Below are 14,391 nucleotides of genomic sequence, written 5' to 3'. Positions count from 1 at the left end.
TATAAAGGCATGTAGAGACAGCAAAGGACTTGGAAGAGCAGTTGAACGGAATGGACAGTGTCTTGAATGGAAGATATAAGATGAACATCAACAAAATCAAAACGAGGATAATGGAATGAAGTCGAATTAAGTCGGGTGATGTTGAGGGAATTAGATTAGGAAATGAGACACTTAAAGTAGTAAAGGAGTTTTGCTATACGTGGAGCAAAATAACTGATGATGGTCGAAGTAGAGAGGATATAAAATGTAGACTGGCAGTGGCAAGGAAAGAGTTTCTGAAGAAGAGAAATTTGTTAACATGGAGTATAGATTTAAGTGTCAGGAAGTCGCTTCTGAATGTATTTGTATGGAGTGTAGCCGTGTATGGAAGTGAAACGAGGACGATAAATAGTTTAGACAAGAAGAGAATAGAAGCTTTCGAAATGTGGTGTTACAGAAGAATGCTGAAGATTAGATGGGTAGATCACATAACTAATGAGGAGGTATTGAATAGAATTGGGGAGAAGAGGAGTTTGTGGCACAACTTGACAAGAAGAAGGGACCGGTTGGTAGGACATGTTCTGAGGCATCAAGGGATCACAAATTTAGCATTGGAGGCCAGCGTGGAGGGTAAAAATCGTAGAGGGAGACCAAGAGATGAATACACTAAGCAGATTCAGAAGGATGTAGGCTGCAGTAAGTACTGTGAGATGAAGAAGCTTGCACAGGATAGAGTAGCTTGGAGAGCTGCATCATACCAGTCTCAGGACTGAAGATCACAACAACAGCAACATTAGTTTCATGAGTATAAGTTTCTGCTGTAGAGTGTAAATAGACTGGTATGCAAAACTTAAGGATGAAAGTAAATTTCGTATCATGTGCAACTTCCAAAAAACTTAGCTCGATGGAATTTTGACCATATGTAGAAATAAATGTTGCAGTGTAGTACAGTACGGTACAGTACGAGAGGGGACTGAAAAAAATACGCAATGAAACGAACAGAAATGATACTTTTATTCCAAATGCACTGAAGTCTCTGCGGTTTTTGATGGTCCCCTGGACATAAAACAAGATGCGACATGGTCCTTGATAGGATGTGCGATCAGCGCAGACGGCAACGCGTGCTCTTTACCGTGCTCCAGTGCCTGCCACAGGATTGGTAAGGAGCGTTCCATCCTCTAGGAGGGCAGTTGATAATTGCTGGATAGTCGTTGGTGCATGTGGATGTACTGCAATACGTCACCCCGGCGCATCCCACACGTGCTCGGTGGGATGTAAGTTCGGAAAATTGTCAACCGCGTTGGTAAGGGAATGGAAGTCCGCACTACAAGAACTGTTAACGAACCTTGAAAGCAGCGTTGGAGCACGTTAAAGTGCATGCCCTGCCGTCAGTAGCGATCACACAGCTTATTCAGAACCACATCCCGCCTTTTGTAACCTCCACGGGCCCATCATAAACAGCAGTGACATCCGTTTAATCATCATCTTTGAATTAAAGTGTCATTGCTGTTCACCTAATTGCGTATTTCTTCCAGTTTTCTTCTGTGCTATACTGTACCAGTTTCTCTGTGTATGATCCAGTTTCATAGAGCTTTGCTGCTTGTCACTAGCAGATCATGAGAAATTTACTTTCGTCCTAAGTTTTGCACACCAGTATATTATTACGAAGGCAAAACAGAAAATTGTACCTTCAGAGATTCAAAGCTGCCCCTGCCTTAATCAAAGTCTCATGTGAATACAATGCAGTTGTTATTGCGCAGTCACTGGTTGATGGCTGTTCTGTAAAACAGCGAAATATGTAGTTACAGAATTAAGAATGGAAACGTGATATTTACAGCAAAAGAGACCAGTCAGTAAATTGGCTTGTTCTAAAAATAACACCAAAACAGAAATATTTGGGAAAAGTCTTCCTTTCTGATGTACCTTCAGGTTGTAAAATTTCATTTTAAAATTGAGAAACAGTGCTTTTAGGATTACAGCAGACATACTAGAGGGATAATAAAGAGGCCTATTGATACCAAGTATTATTTGTAAATTAAGGCGATCTGCCTTGTCAGCTCGCAGACGTGTATCTGACTTTTATAAACACGAAGAATTGTGCTTCAAAACGAATTCAAAAGTAATTCATGACCAAAATACAATTGAGCCCTTTTGTTTTAAACCCTGTGAAAATTACATTTTACCCGTTAGGAGGTTATTACCCAAGGTTGGGAACCACTGACCCAGAGGATAATTTGACTGTGTTCAAGAACAGAAAGTAAAGAACGTAAGGAATTCTTTGTATCCTCAGTAGCATATAGCTCAATGTTGAATTTACTGCATAATATAAAACTAGTGCATTATCGTTTTATGGTGTTATGGAATATGTAAAAATTAAGAACGTAGCCATAGAACTAATGAGTGAGTTTTTACATCAAGAGATTTTAAAGAATCTAACTGGACTGACAGGAAAAGAAATAAGCAAAAGAGTAAAACTGGAATGGAATAGTTTTGGCACTTTTAACAGGGTTTCGTAAACTACGGTATCTGATACATCTGAAAAGAAAAACTTACAATCAGTATATACTACCAATTTTTATTTATGGTAGCAACATGGACTTATACCGCAGAAGTCACTCAAAAACTGATCGTCTGACAGTGAGCAATGAAGGGATAAAAGATGGGAAATACAAGCTGAGAGGAAAACTAGCAAATTAATCAAGATGCAACGAGAATGGAAGATATAACTATAACTGTAATGAAAATTAAATGTTGATGGGCACAACTTTACACAAGGAAATGGATAGTAGATACTCCAAGAAATTTCTGGTTTTCGTATGATACTAAAGGAGCAACATGACATTCTAACGGTAAATACGAGTGCATGGATAACATTAGCAAACATGTAGGAGAGGCTCCGATGGTTACATACAAAGATTGTAATCGAGGTAAAGACTAGAAGATACCTTTATTCAACTACAGGTGGAAAATAGTGATGAATAAGGGTAATATTAACATTTTTGGGAAAAAATGTTCATATATATATATATATATATATATATATATATATATATATATATATATATATATTTTTTTTTTTTTTTTTTTTTTTTTTTTTGAAGAGTGCCGATGTGAAGAAATAACACAGTAGATTCGTCTAAAAATAGTTTTTTAACGCAACTGCCCGTGCTATTTTTTCACGCCGGGAATCTTGTTGTTCGGTTAACACTGCCATCCCACTGCGGAATCGGACTTCTTTATGCCACCTGTACTTCCTCCACACAGTCAAAAAGAAAAACTGAAGACGATGTAAGATCAAGAAATAGTAAGACCTCTTCACGCAGTGAAGATAATATATTCTACTACAGTTTCAAAAGAATAATTTAAAATACACGGTGTTTCAAAAAGAATATACGTATTTCGAATGCACATATCTACTAAACTTTAAGACATACGAATATGAAACTTTACACATTTACGAACCTTTCAAGTTCAGATAACAGATGTTCAGTATGTCCTCCATCAGCGACACGAACAATATCATATCGATACTCAAATTCTTCTCATACTTCGGCAAGCATGTCCTTCATCACTGATGTTATGGCAGTACGGATCCGGTTCTTCAACTCTTCCAGGTTCTGTGGGAGTGGTGGTACATAAGCGTTGCCTTTAGCGAAACCCTACAGAAAGAAGGCATAGGGTGTGAAATTCAGTGACCGTCGAGCCCAGCTGAGACATGCTAAGTCGCCAGCTCCTTGGCGACCAATCCAACGGTTTGGTAGAGTTTCATTCATATATTCACGCACTTGGCAGCTCCAGTGAGGGTGTGTCCCGTCTTGTTGAAAAATGAAATTGCCTTCGTGCAGCCTTGGAAATAACAAGTTTTGTAACATACCGATATTCTGCTGACCGTTAACTATGTTTCCATCAAAGAATAATGGGCCGTATACAGATTTTTGGGACATCGCACAAAACACGTTGACTTTGGTCGAATCTCGTACATGTTCCATGGCTGCATGTGGGTTCTGTAGGCCTCAAATTCGAACATTGTATTTGTTTACCTGACCACTAATATGGAAAGTCTCTTCATCACTGAACACGATGCGTTGTGCGAAAGTGTTATCATTGTCAATAGCATCAAGAATCTCGTTACAAAATGCCACTCGTTTGCGTTTGCCATCAGGACGCAGAGCTTGTAACAGATGTAACTCGTACGTCTCCATAACCAACCGACGTCTCAAAAAACACGCCAAATTGTTGTTGTAGGCAGTTGTAACTCCCGAGTGGCACGACGAATTGATTTTGAAGGACTACGTTGGAAAGCAGTTTTAACTCGTGCAACATTTTCTACAGGAACACGAGGGCGGCCAGGGCTCTTTCCTTTACATACACATCCTGTATTTAGAAACTGTCGATACCATCTGCGAATGTTACACCCATTCGGAGGATCAATTTGGTACCTCAACCTGAAACGTCTTTGCAATACAATCACGGAATTGCACTTCGCCAACTCGAGAACACAAAATGATTTCTGCTGCAGAATAGCCATTTTAAACATATGACGGTTGCCCCAAGCAAAACAGAACTGAGCTCCTACGCAAGGTTTTCAGGAATAACGGTTACAGCGCCCATCAAGTGAAAGAAGTGATTTATGGGAAATATCAGAATAAGACCACCGACGAACAGCAGGAAAAGAAAATTGCTTTGCTGCCATTCTGTGGCTCTGTGTCGGGCAACATAAGGCGCCTGTTGAAAAGACGGAAGATCAAATCAATCTTCAGGCCTCCAACGAAAATCCGTCAGTTACTGAGACCAGTTAAAGACGCAGTAGGTCTCAGAACACCTGGGGTCTTTGAAATACCTTGTGAGTGTGGCCGGAAGCGCTTCGGACAAACAGTGCGCATTGTGGAACAACGCAGGAAAGAACATGAGAGGTATTATCGCCTACGCTATGCAGAGAAATCTGCGTTAGTTGAGCATGCGTTAGAGAACGGTCACCACATAAAATTTGACGATACCTCCGTCGTTGCTCCCACTAAAGGCTTCTGGGACAAGTTAATAAAGGAAGCTATTGAAATAAAAATTACCCCAAACACCCTGAATAGAGACGGTGTCTTGCAGCTCAGCGCTGCGTGGGATCCAGCGATCGCGCCGTTGAAGAGGGCACATCGAACGCCGACTCAAAACATGCATATATATGGCAATGTCAAGGGCGCCATTGACGTCACAGCCGGCAGCTAACGTATATAAGGGCGCACCAACAGACCACTGGCAGTCATAACACTTGACAATGGCCAACGAATGCTTGGCCGAAAGCTCGTGTCGTTTTAAGCAATTGACGCGATTGGAAACCCGAGAACATGTTGTTCAAAACAGAGGACATCTGACATCTAGCGGATATTAATAAACTAGACTATGTATTCATTTCTCCAATAGCCGGGCCGAGGTGCAGCGGTCGATAGTTTGGACTTTATAATACGTATATTATTTTTGAAGCACCCTGTATTTAACGAAAATTGCCAAAAAAATATAATACACAAGAAAAATGTCGACGCACGGTATTTCCGTCGCGAGATCTGTATATCGATATAGTCGAAACATTTCCTCCCATATGCATCGATACTTTCTGAGGTACTATCGATATATCGATATTTTGCCAGCAGCCCTAGCTGCAGCCCCCGTGGGCAGAGCGGAGAAGAGAAGGGGCTGCGAGTGGTTCTGTTTCCATTCGGACGAGGAGGTGAGCCGCGCGGCTGTGCGCTCTGGCTGGGGGCTGGAGCCGCGCCGTGTGGAGAAACGCGAGGCGGCGAGTGGTGGGACCGGGCCGTGAGAAAGCGGCGCACGGTGCAGCGCGGACAATGGGTGCCGCCCAACCAGGCGGCTGGGAGGCGACGGGCACCAGCTGCGCCTCGGCCCGGAGATCGCGCCGCACTCGACTGCCGGCTAATTGTTGCTGGGTGCCGGCTCTCGACTGCGCCTGCCGAGGGCTGCCGCCGGCAGTCGAGTGGCTCGTCACCCGTAGCAGACTCCGTGCAGGTCTGCCCCACCCGAAGGGCGTGTACCACACATGATAAAAGGCTAGCAAATGAGATAACAATGAATGGTCTCCACATGTGGCACTAGTGTAACATACCTGAGATATGTGTTGTTGTTGTGGTCTTCAGTCCTGAGACTGGTTTGATGCAGCTCTCCATGCTACTCTATCCTGTGCAAAGCTCTTCGTCTCCCAGTACCTACAGCAGCCTACATCCTTCTGAATCTGCTTAGTGTATTCATCTCTTGGTCTCCCTCTACGATTTTTACCCTCCACGCTGCCCTCCAATACTAAATTTGTGATCCTTCGATGTCTCAGAACATGTCCTACCAACCGATCCCTTCTTCAAGTTGTGCTACAACCTTCTCTTCTCCCCAATTCTATTCAGTACCTCCTCATTAGTTATGTGATCTACCCATCTAATCTTCAGCATTCTGTAGCACCATATTTCGAAAGCTTCTATTCTCTTCTTGTCTAAACTATTTATCGTCCTCGTTTCACTTCCATACATGGCTACACTCCATACATATACTTTCAGAAACGACTTCCTGACGCTTAAATCTATACTCGATGTTAACAAATTCCTCTTCTTCAGAAACGCTTTCCTTGCCATTGCCAGTCTACATTTTATCTCTTTCTACTTCGACCATCATAAGTTATTTTGCTCCCCGTATAGCAAAACTCCTTTACTACTTTAAGTGTCTCATTTCCTAATCTAATTCCCTCAGCATCACCCGACTTAATTCGACTTCATTCCATTATCCTCGTTTTGCTTTTGTTGATGTTCATCTTACATCCTCCCTTCAAGACACTATCCATTCCGTTCAACTGCTCTTTCAAGTCCTTTGCTGTCTCTGACAGAATTACAATGTCATCGGCGAACTTCAAAGTTTTTATTTCTTCTCCATGGATTTTAATACCTACTCCGAACTTTTCTTTTGTTTCCTTTATTGCTTGCTCAATATACAGATTGAATAACATCGGGGATAGGCTACAACCCTGTCTCACACCCTTCCCAACCACTGCTTCCCTTTCATACCCCTCGACTCTTATAACTGCCATCTGGTTTCTGTACAAATTGTAAATAGCCTTTCGCTCCCTGTATTTTACCCCTGCCACCTTCAGAATTTGAAAGAGAGTTTTCCAATCAACATTGTCAAAAGCTTTCTCTAAGTCTACAAATGCTAGAAACGTAGGTTTACATTTCCTTAATCTTTCTTCTAAGATAAGTCGTAGGGTCAGTATTGCCTCACGTGTTCCAATAATAATCCCTTCATAATTCGAGAGGAATTCCGCCTTATGCAAGACACCTTTGTAATCTTGTTTTCAGCTAGACATGTTTCAGCACTTTTTGTGTTGTCTTCAGTGTGTTTGTTAATTTTGTTAATTACTTTTGAATACATTATGGGAGTGAAAGTGATCTATGTCTTACAAATATTTACTATTAAAAACAGTCTTGATCACGATTTATTTATCAAAGTGACCGGTTTCAACCACTACTGTGGTCATCTTCAGACCTACAAGTTGTATACAAAGCTTTAATTAGAGGGCTAGATACATTAAAGAAAATACATAAATTTATAAAGCTATAAAACGAGGAATTACCATTGAGTAGGAACCTCTTTCTGTTGGAGAACCACTACTGGAGAAACCAGTGCACATCTTACTATATATAATGGAGGCTCCACCCACTTCTGACGGCATCATGTCATTACTAACCAATGAGTTATAAGTCGAATAAAAATTTAAAATTTCTTAGTTAAAAGAACAATATCAAGAATCAAAAATAAATACACACTAAACTTAGCTTATTAAACAGCTATTGTCAATTAAGAAGCGTTAAAAATATTTAAATGTGTAGGATAAATGAACTTCGGTTTGGCAGTACATGGGTTGCCCTCTCAAGGCCTCTTAGTGAACCATTTAGAACAACTTGTTGCCATGGTGAAGTTGGACGCCGTTCCAAAGCTTTGTTTACAACTTGTAGGTCTGAAGATGACCACAGTAGTGGTCCAAACCGGTCACCTTGATAAAAAAAAATCGTGATCAAGACTGTTTTTAATAGTAAATATTTGTTTATTTACCTTCTGCAAAATTGTTACATGTTAATTTTTAAAGGAACATTTGGTACAAAATATTTACATTTCTAAAATGAGCGGTTATTGTCAAATGTTTTTACATCGGTTTGCGTACAGTACACAGTTGAGACGTGTATCACTGACTTGAGGTATTCTGTGTACTTTATTTACGATATATCTAAAATTTCTAGTTTTGTAGTACATATGGGAAAAAATTTGGAAATTTGTGGTAAGCTCCTATGGGACTAAACTGCTAGGGTCATCGGTCCCTAGGCATACAAAGTACTTAATCCAACCTAAACTAATTTACGCTAAGGACAACATACACAGCCGGCCGTCTTGACCGAGCGGTTCTAGGCGCTTCAGTCCGGAACCGCGCTGCTGATACGGTCGCACGTTCGAATCTTGCCATGGGCATGGATGTGTGTGATGTCCTTAGGTTAGTTAGGTTTAAGTTGTTCTAAGTTCTAGGGGACTGATGACCTCAGGTGTTAAGTCCCATAGTGCTTAGAGCTATTTGATAACAAACACCCATGCCCGAGGGAGGACTCGAACCTACAACGGGGGGAGCCGCGCGAACCGTGGCAAGGTGCCCAAGACTGAGCGGCTATCCCGCACGGCGTACATTTGGAAAATAAGGTGGATGTATGCATTTGCTTACATACCTCACATGGAGCTACTGGATATTTATGCTAGTAGTTTTAGGTCTACTACGCATTCTACAGCTTGTCATCTGCAAACAGCAAAATGTTATTTAATTTTTCTGTTTATTATCCATTTCCGACCCCGAGAATCACCACATATCGCGCTATTTGACTTGATACTTACAGCTGTTTTTATGCTCTGATGTTTCTACTTTTTTGTGTTAAGACAACACACTTATTTCTTTCGTTTTTGTCGTTGCAAGTTCATTCTATACAATTTCTTGTTAAGCACAGAGTTTTCGCCGCCATTACGTGTTGTTGAGACTCTGTAGTGTTCATTTGTTTCGTGGCACATTAGTTTGGGCTGTAGCACGCGCATTTGAAGAATTGTTGATGTTTGTGGTGTTTATCTTTTGTCTGTGTGTGTTTCCAAGACAGGGAGAGAGAGACAGAGAGAGAAAGTGAGGGAGTTGTGGCTAGTCACGTAGAGTGAATGGTGTGCAGTGTAGGAAGACAGGAATTTAATTTTAGAAGCTGATAAAATGCGGTTTTAGGAATGGTGTTATTTGTATAGCGTGGTCCATTGATAGTGACCGAGCCAAATATCTCACGAAATAAGCATAAAACAAAAAAATTACAAAGAACGAAACTCGTCTAGTTTGAAGCGGGAAACCAGATGGCGCTTTGGTTGGCCCGCTAGATGGCGCTGCCATAGGTCAAACGGATATCAACTGCGTTTTTTTAAATAGGAACCCCCCTTTTTTATTACATATTCGTGTAATACGTAAAGAAATAAGAATGTTTTAGTTGGACCCCTTCTTTCGCTTTGTGATAGATGGCGCTGTAATAGTCACAGACGTATAAGTACGTGGCACGTAACATTCCGCCAGTGCATACGGTATTTCCATTGTGATACATTACCCGTGTTAAAATGGACCGTCTACCAATTGCGGGAAAGGTCGATATCGTGTTGATGTATGGCTATTGTGATCAAAATGCCCAACAGGTGTGTGCTATGTATGCTGCTCAGTATCCTGGACGACATCATCTAAGTGTCCGGACCGTTCGCCGGACAGTTACGTTATTTAAGGAAACAGGAAGTATTCAGCCACACGTGAAACGTCAACTACGACCTGCAACAAATGATGATGCCCAAGTAAGTGTTTAGCTGCTGTCGCGGCTAATCTGCACATCAGTAGCAGACAAATTGCGCGAAAATCGGGAATCATAAAACGTCGGTGTTGAGAATGCTACATCAACATCGATTGTACCCGTACCATATTACTATGCACTAGGAATTGCATGGCGATGACTTTGAACGTCGTGTAGGGTTCTGCCACTGGGCACAAGGGAAATTACGGGACGATGACTGATTTTTTGCACGTGTTCTATTTAGAGACGAAGCGTCATTCACCAACAGCGGTAACGTAAACCGGCATAGTATGCACTATTGGGCAACGGAAAATCCACGATGGCTGCGACATGAGGAACATCAGCGACCTTGGCGGGTTAACGTATGGTGCGGGAGGAAGGATAATTGGCCCCCATTTTATCGATGGCAATCTAAATGGTGCAATGTATGCTGATTTCCTACGTGGTGTTCTACCGATGTTGCTATAAGATGTTTCACTGCACGACAGAATGGCGATGTACTTTCAACATGACGGATGACCGGCACATAGCTCGCGTGCGGTCGAAGCGGTATTGAATAGCATATTTCATGACAGGTGGATTGGTCCTCGAAGCACCATACCATGGCCCGCACGTTCATCGGATCTGACGTCCCCGGATTTCTTTCTATGGGCAAAGTTGAAGGATATTTGCTATCGTGATCCACCGACAACGCCTGACAACATGCGTCAGCGCATTGTCAATGCATGTGCGAACATTACGGAAGGCGAACTACTCGCTGTTGAGAGGAATGTTGTTACACGTATTGCCACACGCATTGAGGTTGACGGACGTAATTTTGAGCATTTATTGCATTAATGTGGTATTTACAGGTAATCACGATGTAACAGCATGCGTTATCAAAAAAATGATTCAAATGACTCTGAGCACTATGGGACTTAACTTCTGAGGTCATTAGTCCCCTAGAACGTAGAACTACTTAAACCTAACTAACCTAGGGACATCACACACATCCATGCCCGAGGCAGGATTCGAACCTGCGACCGCAGCGGTCTCGTGGTTCCAGACTGTAGCGCCTAGAACCGCTCGGCCACTCCGACCGGCATGCGTTCTCAGAAATGTTAAGTTCACAAATTTACATGTATCGCATTGGAACAACCGAAATAAAATGTTCAAACGTACCGGCGTTCTGTATTTTAATTAAAAAAACGTACATGTTATCAACTGTTCGTCTAAAATTGTGAGCCATATGTTTGTGACTATTACAGCGCCATCTATCACAAGGCGAAAAAAGTGGTACAACGAAAACATTCATATTTCTTTACGTACTTCACGAATATATAAAAATGGGGGTTCCTATTTTAAAAAAACGCAGTTGATATCCGTTTGACCTATGGAAGCGCCATCTAGCAGGTCAACCATCGGGCCATCTGGTTTCTCCCTTCAAGCTAGACAGTTCCGTTCTTTGTAGTTTTTTCGTTTTATGCTTATTTCGTGAGATATTTGGCCCGGTCACGATCAATGGAGCACCCTGTATAGTTCATATGTCGTGGCAAAGAGGGTTTTATTGCACAGTGATGTGTATTTGCGTACTGCACTATTCATAAGATGATCGATCCCTTGACATTCCTCCAGGAGTTAATCTATTACCCCTTCACTTAATCTCAACGACATATCTTGCGAGTTCTGTGGCAAAAACTACGTAGACTTATTCAATACCTTATTCTCGTGTTCTGCATTAGTCGCATTTCAGTTACCTTCAGGAAGCCCTTTGGTTTACACTAATCTCTCGGCCTACAAATTCTAAAATTCTGTAAATCTGCCATTATTCTGACGGCACCGATCGGTATTTGGTGTGGAAGAGCGCCAACGACAAAAATTTAATTTTTATGCAGTAGGAGCGACACATACAACACAATGTTAAACATGCTCACAGGACACACTGGGTGATTCAGCTGTCACTACCGCTGTCGTTTCATGGACACTTCAACGTTATAGCTTGCCTTCATAAACCAGCCACGAGATTTTCGTATTGTCTAGCTCACTACACAGAAACCATTAGTCCTGCAGGAAAAATGTGCAGGACCTGTTTGCAGGAAATTTAATGTAGTTAAATTTTGTTCTTCGATACGTTTTCCCTGGAGGCAACAGTTTTCCAGTTAATCAAGAAAAATTTACAAATGTGACCTTCAAACGCACTACCACTCCAACACTCACCCCACCCGGGTTAGGATTTCTAGTATGCTGTTCGTGACTCACCCTTATAAACATGTCGGATTAAATTTGAATACAGTTGGGAAGAAATTTTCTATGGCCTTCATGAACAGCAAGTACGTAGGACAAAATTTGTAGTTTTGAAAAAAAAAAATATTCACTGCTTGACAATTGTTAAGGCACCGAGGCAGGAATAATCACAGACAGTGATAGACGGCATTAATCACAGTACACACGTAATAGAGATGTAGTGGCATATTTTTTATCGGAAAGTGGTAATTATTTCACCACATGGGCAAACAGGATAACAGACAAAAATAGCTTTCATGTTTGACACAGGTAAGACTCCCAACATAGAGGTCGAATTTGGGTCTCAATAAGGAATATTACAGCACCTGTTATTCACACTGCCTACCAAACTGTTGACAAGCCTTTAGAGAATATTGTCCCACTCCTCTCTCAAGGGGCTTTCCAGTTCTTGCATGGTTGCTCGTTGAGAAACATGTGTGCCAGTAGCATCCCAGGCATACGATACAGTGTTTAGGTCCCGGGAGTGTACAAGCAATTCCATAAGTTCAGTATCTTCGCTTACCGGTATGTCCGACACCTCAGTGGTGCTGTGTGGGTGGGCGCTGTCGCCCATAAACAGAACGTCGCAACCCCTAAACAGACGGGCATGATCCAAAACAACCTCCGTGCAAATACCGCTGTGCTGTAACTCTATCTCGTGCAGTGATATGCAGCGGTGTCCGGCCATTGTGCATCATGACCATTCTGTGGTGTGTAACGCGTCCCTCTCTCTCTCCACTCTAACTGGTGGTCAAAATCACTTGCCACACTGAAGTTGGATTCGTCGGAAAACGTCGCTACCCACCACTGTTGTTGACCACAACCAACATGCTCCCCACACTACTGAACTCTTCCTAGATGATGGCGTGGTTGAAGTGGGGTCACTAATGAACTCTTTATAATAAATGAAAAGCACCCGTTTGCTTTTGTTCTACAATATTACTTTTATTGTTAATCAGTTTTCGGCTTACTAGGCCATCTTCAGATATTTACTGAGTATTATCACCAAAGAAGTTAACTGTTAGCAAACAACATTTATTATAATGTTGTTCTACCACCGACGGAAGATTCTGTTAACTCTTTATAGATGAAGGCGAGGTTTAAATGGGGCGAGTTTAATTGGCTTCCATGCATACAAACCAGTCTGATTTAATCGCAGCGAAAAGGTTCTGGCAGAGACTCGTGTACCGGTAGTGGTTGCAAGGCCTGCAGCAATCTGTCTAGGAATGAGATGTCTGTCCCCTTTCCCCACTAGGGCTACGTATCGTTTCCTCTGCGACCACCGGCATGCCTCGGCATAGCAGTTTCACCTTCAGCGGTCTCCTTTGGACACATCCATCACTGTGGTCACAGCAGTGACGGTTTGACCGGCTTCGAGCAGTCCAACTGCTCGTCCACGATAGTGAGCACTCAAATGATGTCTTGCAGACATGCTGCCGTGCCACACGGAATGTCACACCAATCGATTCCACAACAACGTGCGTGAAACACTGTACTGTATGAACTGTCGAATACATACTGAGCGTTCTACATTTCCTTTTACTGTCACAGGTCGGGTGTTAGGAAGGGTTGTCCGTTGCTCAGCAGCAGTTGGCAGTTGTTCCTTAGCTAGCTAGTTGTTCCTTAGCAATTGTCAAGCAGTGTGTATTGTGATTTACTTTAGGAAATATATGTATGTTTTACACCTCGTAGCTACGAGGGGCGATCAACAACGCAATTTGTTTTCGGACATCTACGTCTACATTTATACTCCGCAAGCCACCCAACGATGTGTGGCGGGGGGCACTTTACGTGCCACTGTCATTACCTCCCTTTCCTGTTCCAGTCGCGTATGGTTCGCGGGAAGAACGACTGTCTGAAAGCCTCCGTGCGCGCTCTAATCTCTCTAATTTTACATTCGTGATCTCCTCGGGAGGTATAAGTAGGGGGAAGCAATATATTCGATACCTCATCCAGAAACGCACCCTCTCGAAACCTGGCGAGCAAGCTACACCGCGATGCAGAGCGCCTCTCTTGCAGAGCCTGCCACTTGAGTTTGTTAAACATCTCCGTAACGCTATCACGGTTACCAAATAACCCTGTGACGAAACGCGCCGCTCTTCTTTGGATCTTCTCAATCTCCTCCGTCAACCCGATCTGGTACGGATCCCACACTGATGAGCAATACTCAAGTATAGGTCGAACGAGTGTTTTGTAAGCCACCTCCTTTGTTGATGGACTACACTTTCTAAGGACTCTCCCAATGAATCTCAACAATTAATTT

The sequence above is a fragment of the Schistocerca americana genome, chromosome 3 (genome assembly GCF_021461395.2).
Source record: "Schistocerca americana isolate TAMUIC-IGC-003095 chromosome 3, iqSchAmer2.1, whole genome shotgun sequence".
In the NCBI taxonomy this organism is placed as follows: Eukaryota; Metazoa; Arthropoda; class Insecta; order Orthoptera; family Acrididae; genus Schistocerca; species Schistocerca americana.
Note: the sequence above shows the minus strand (reverse complement) of the source record.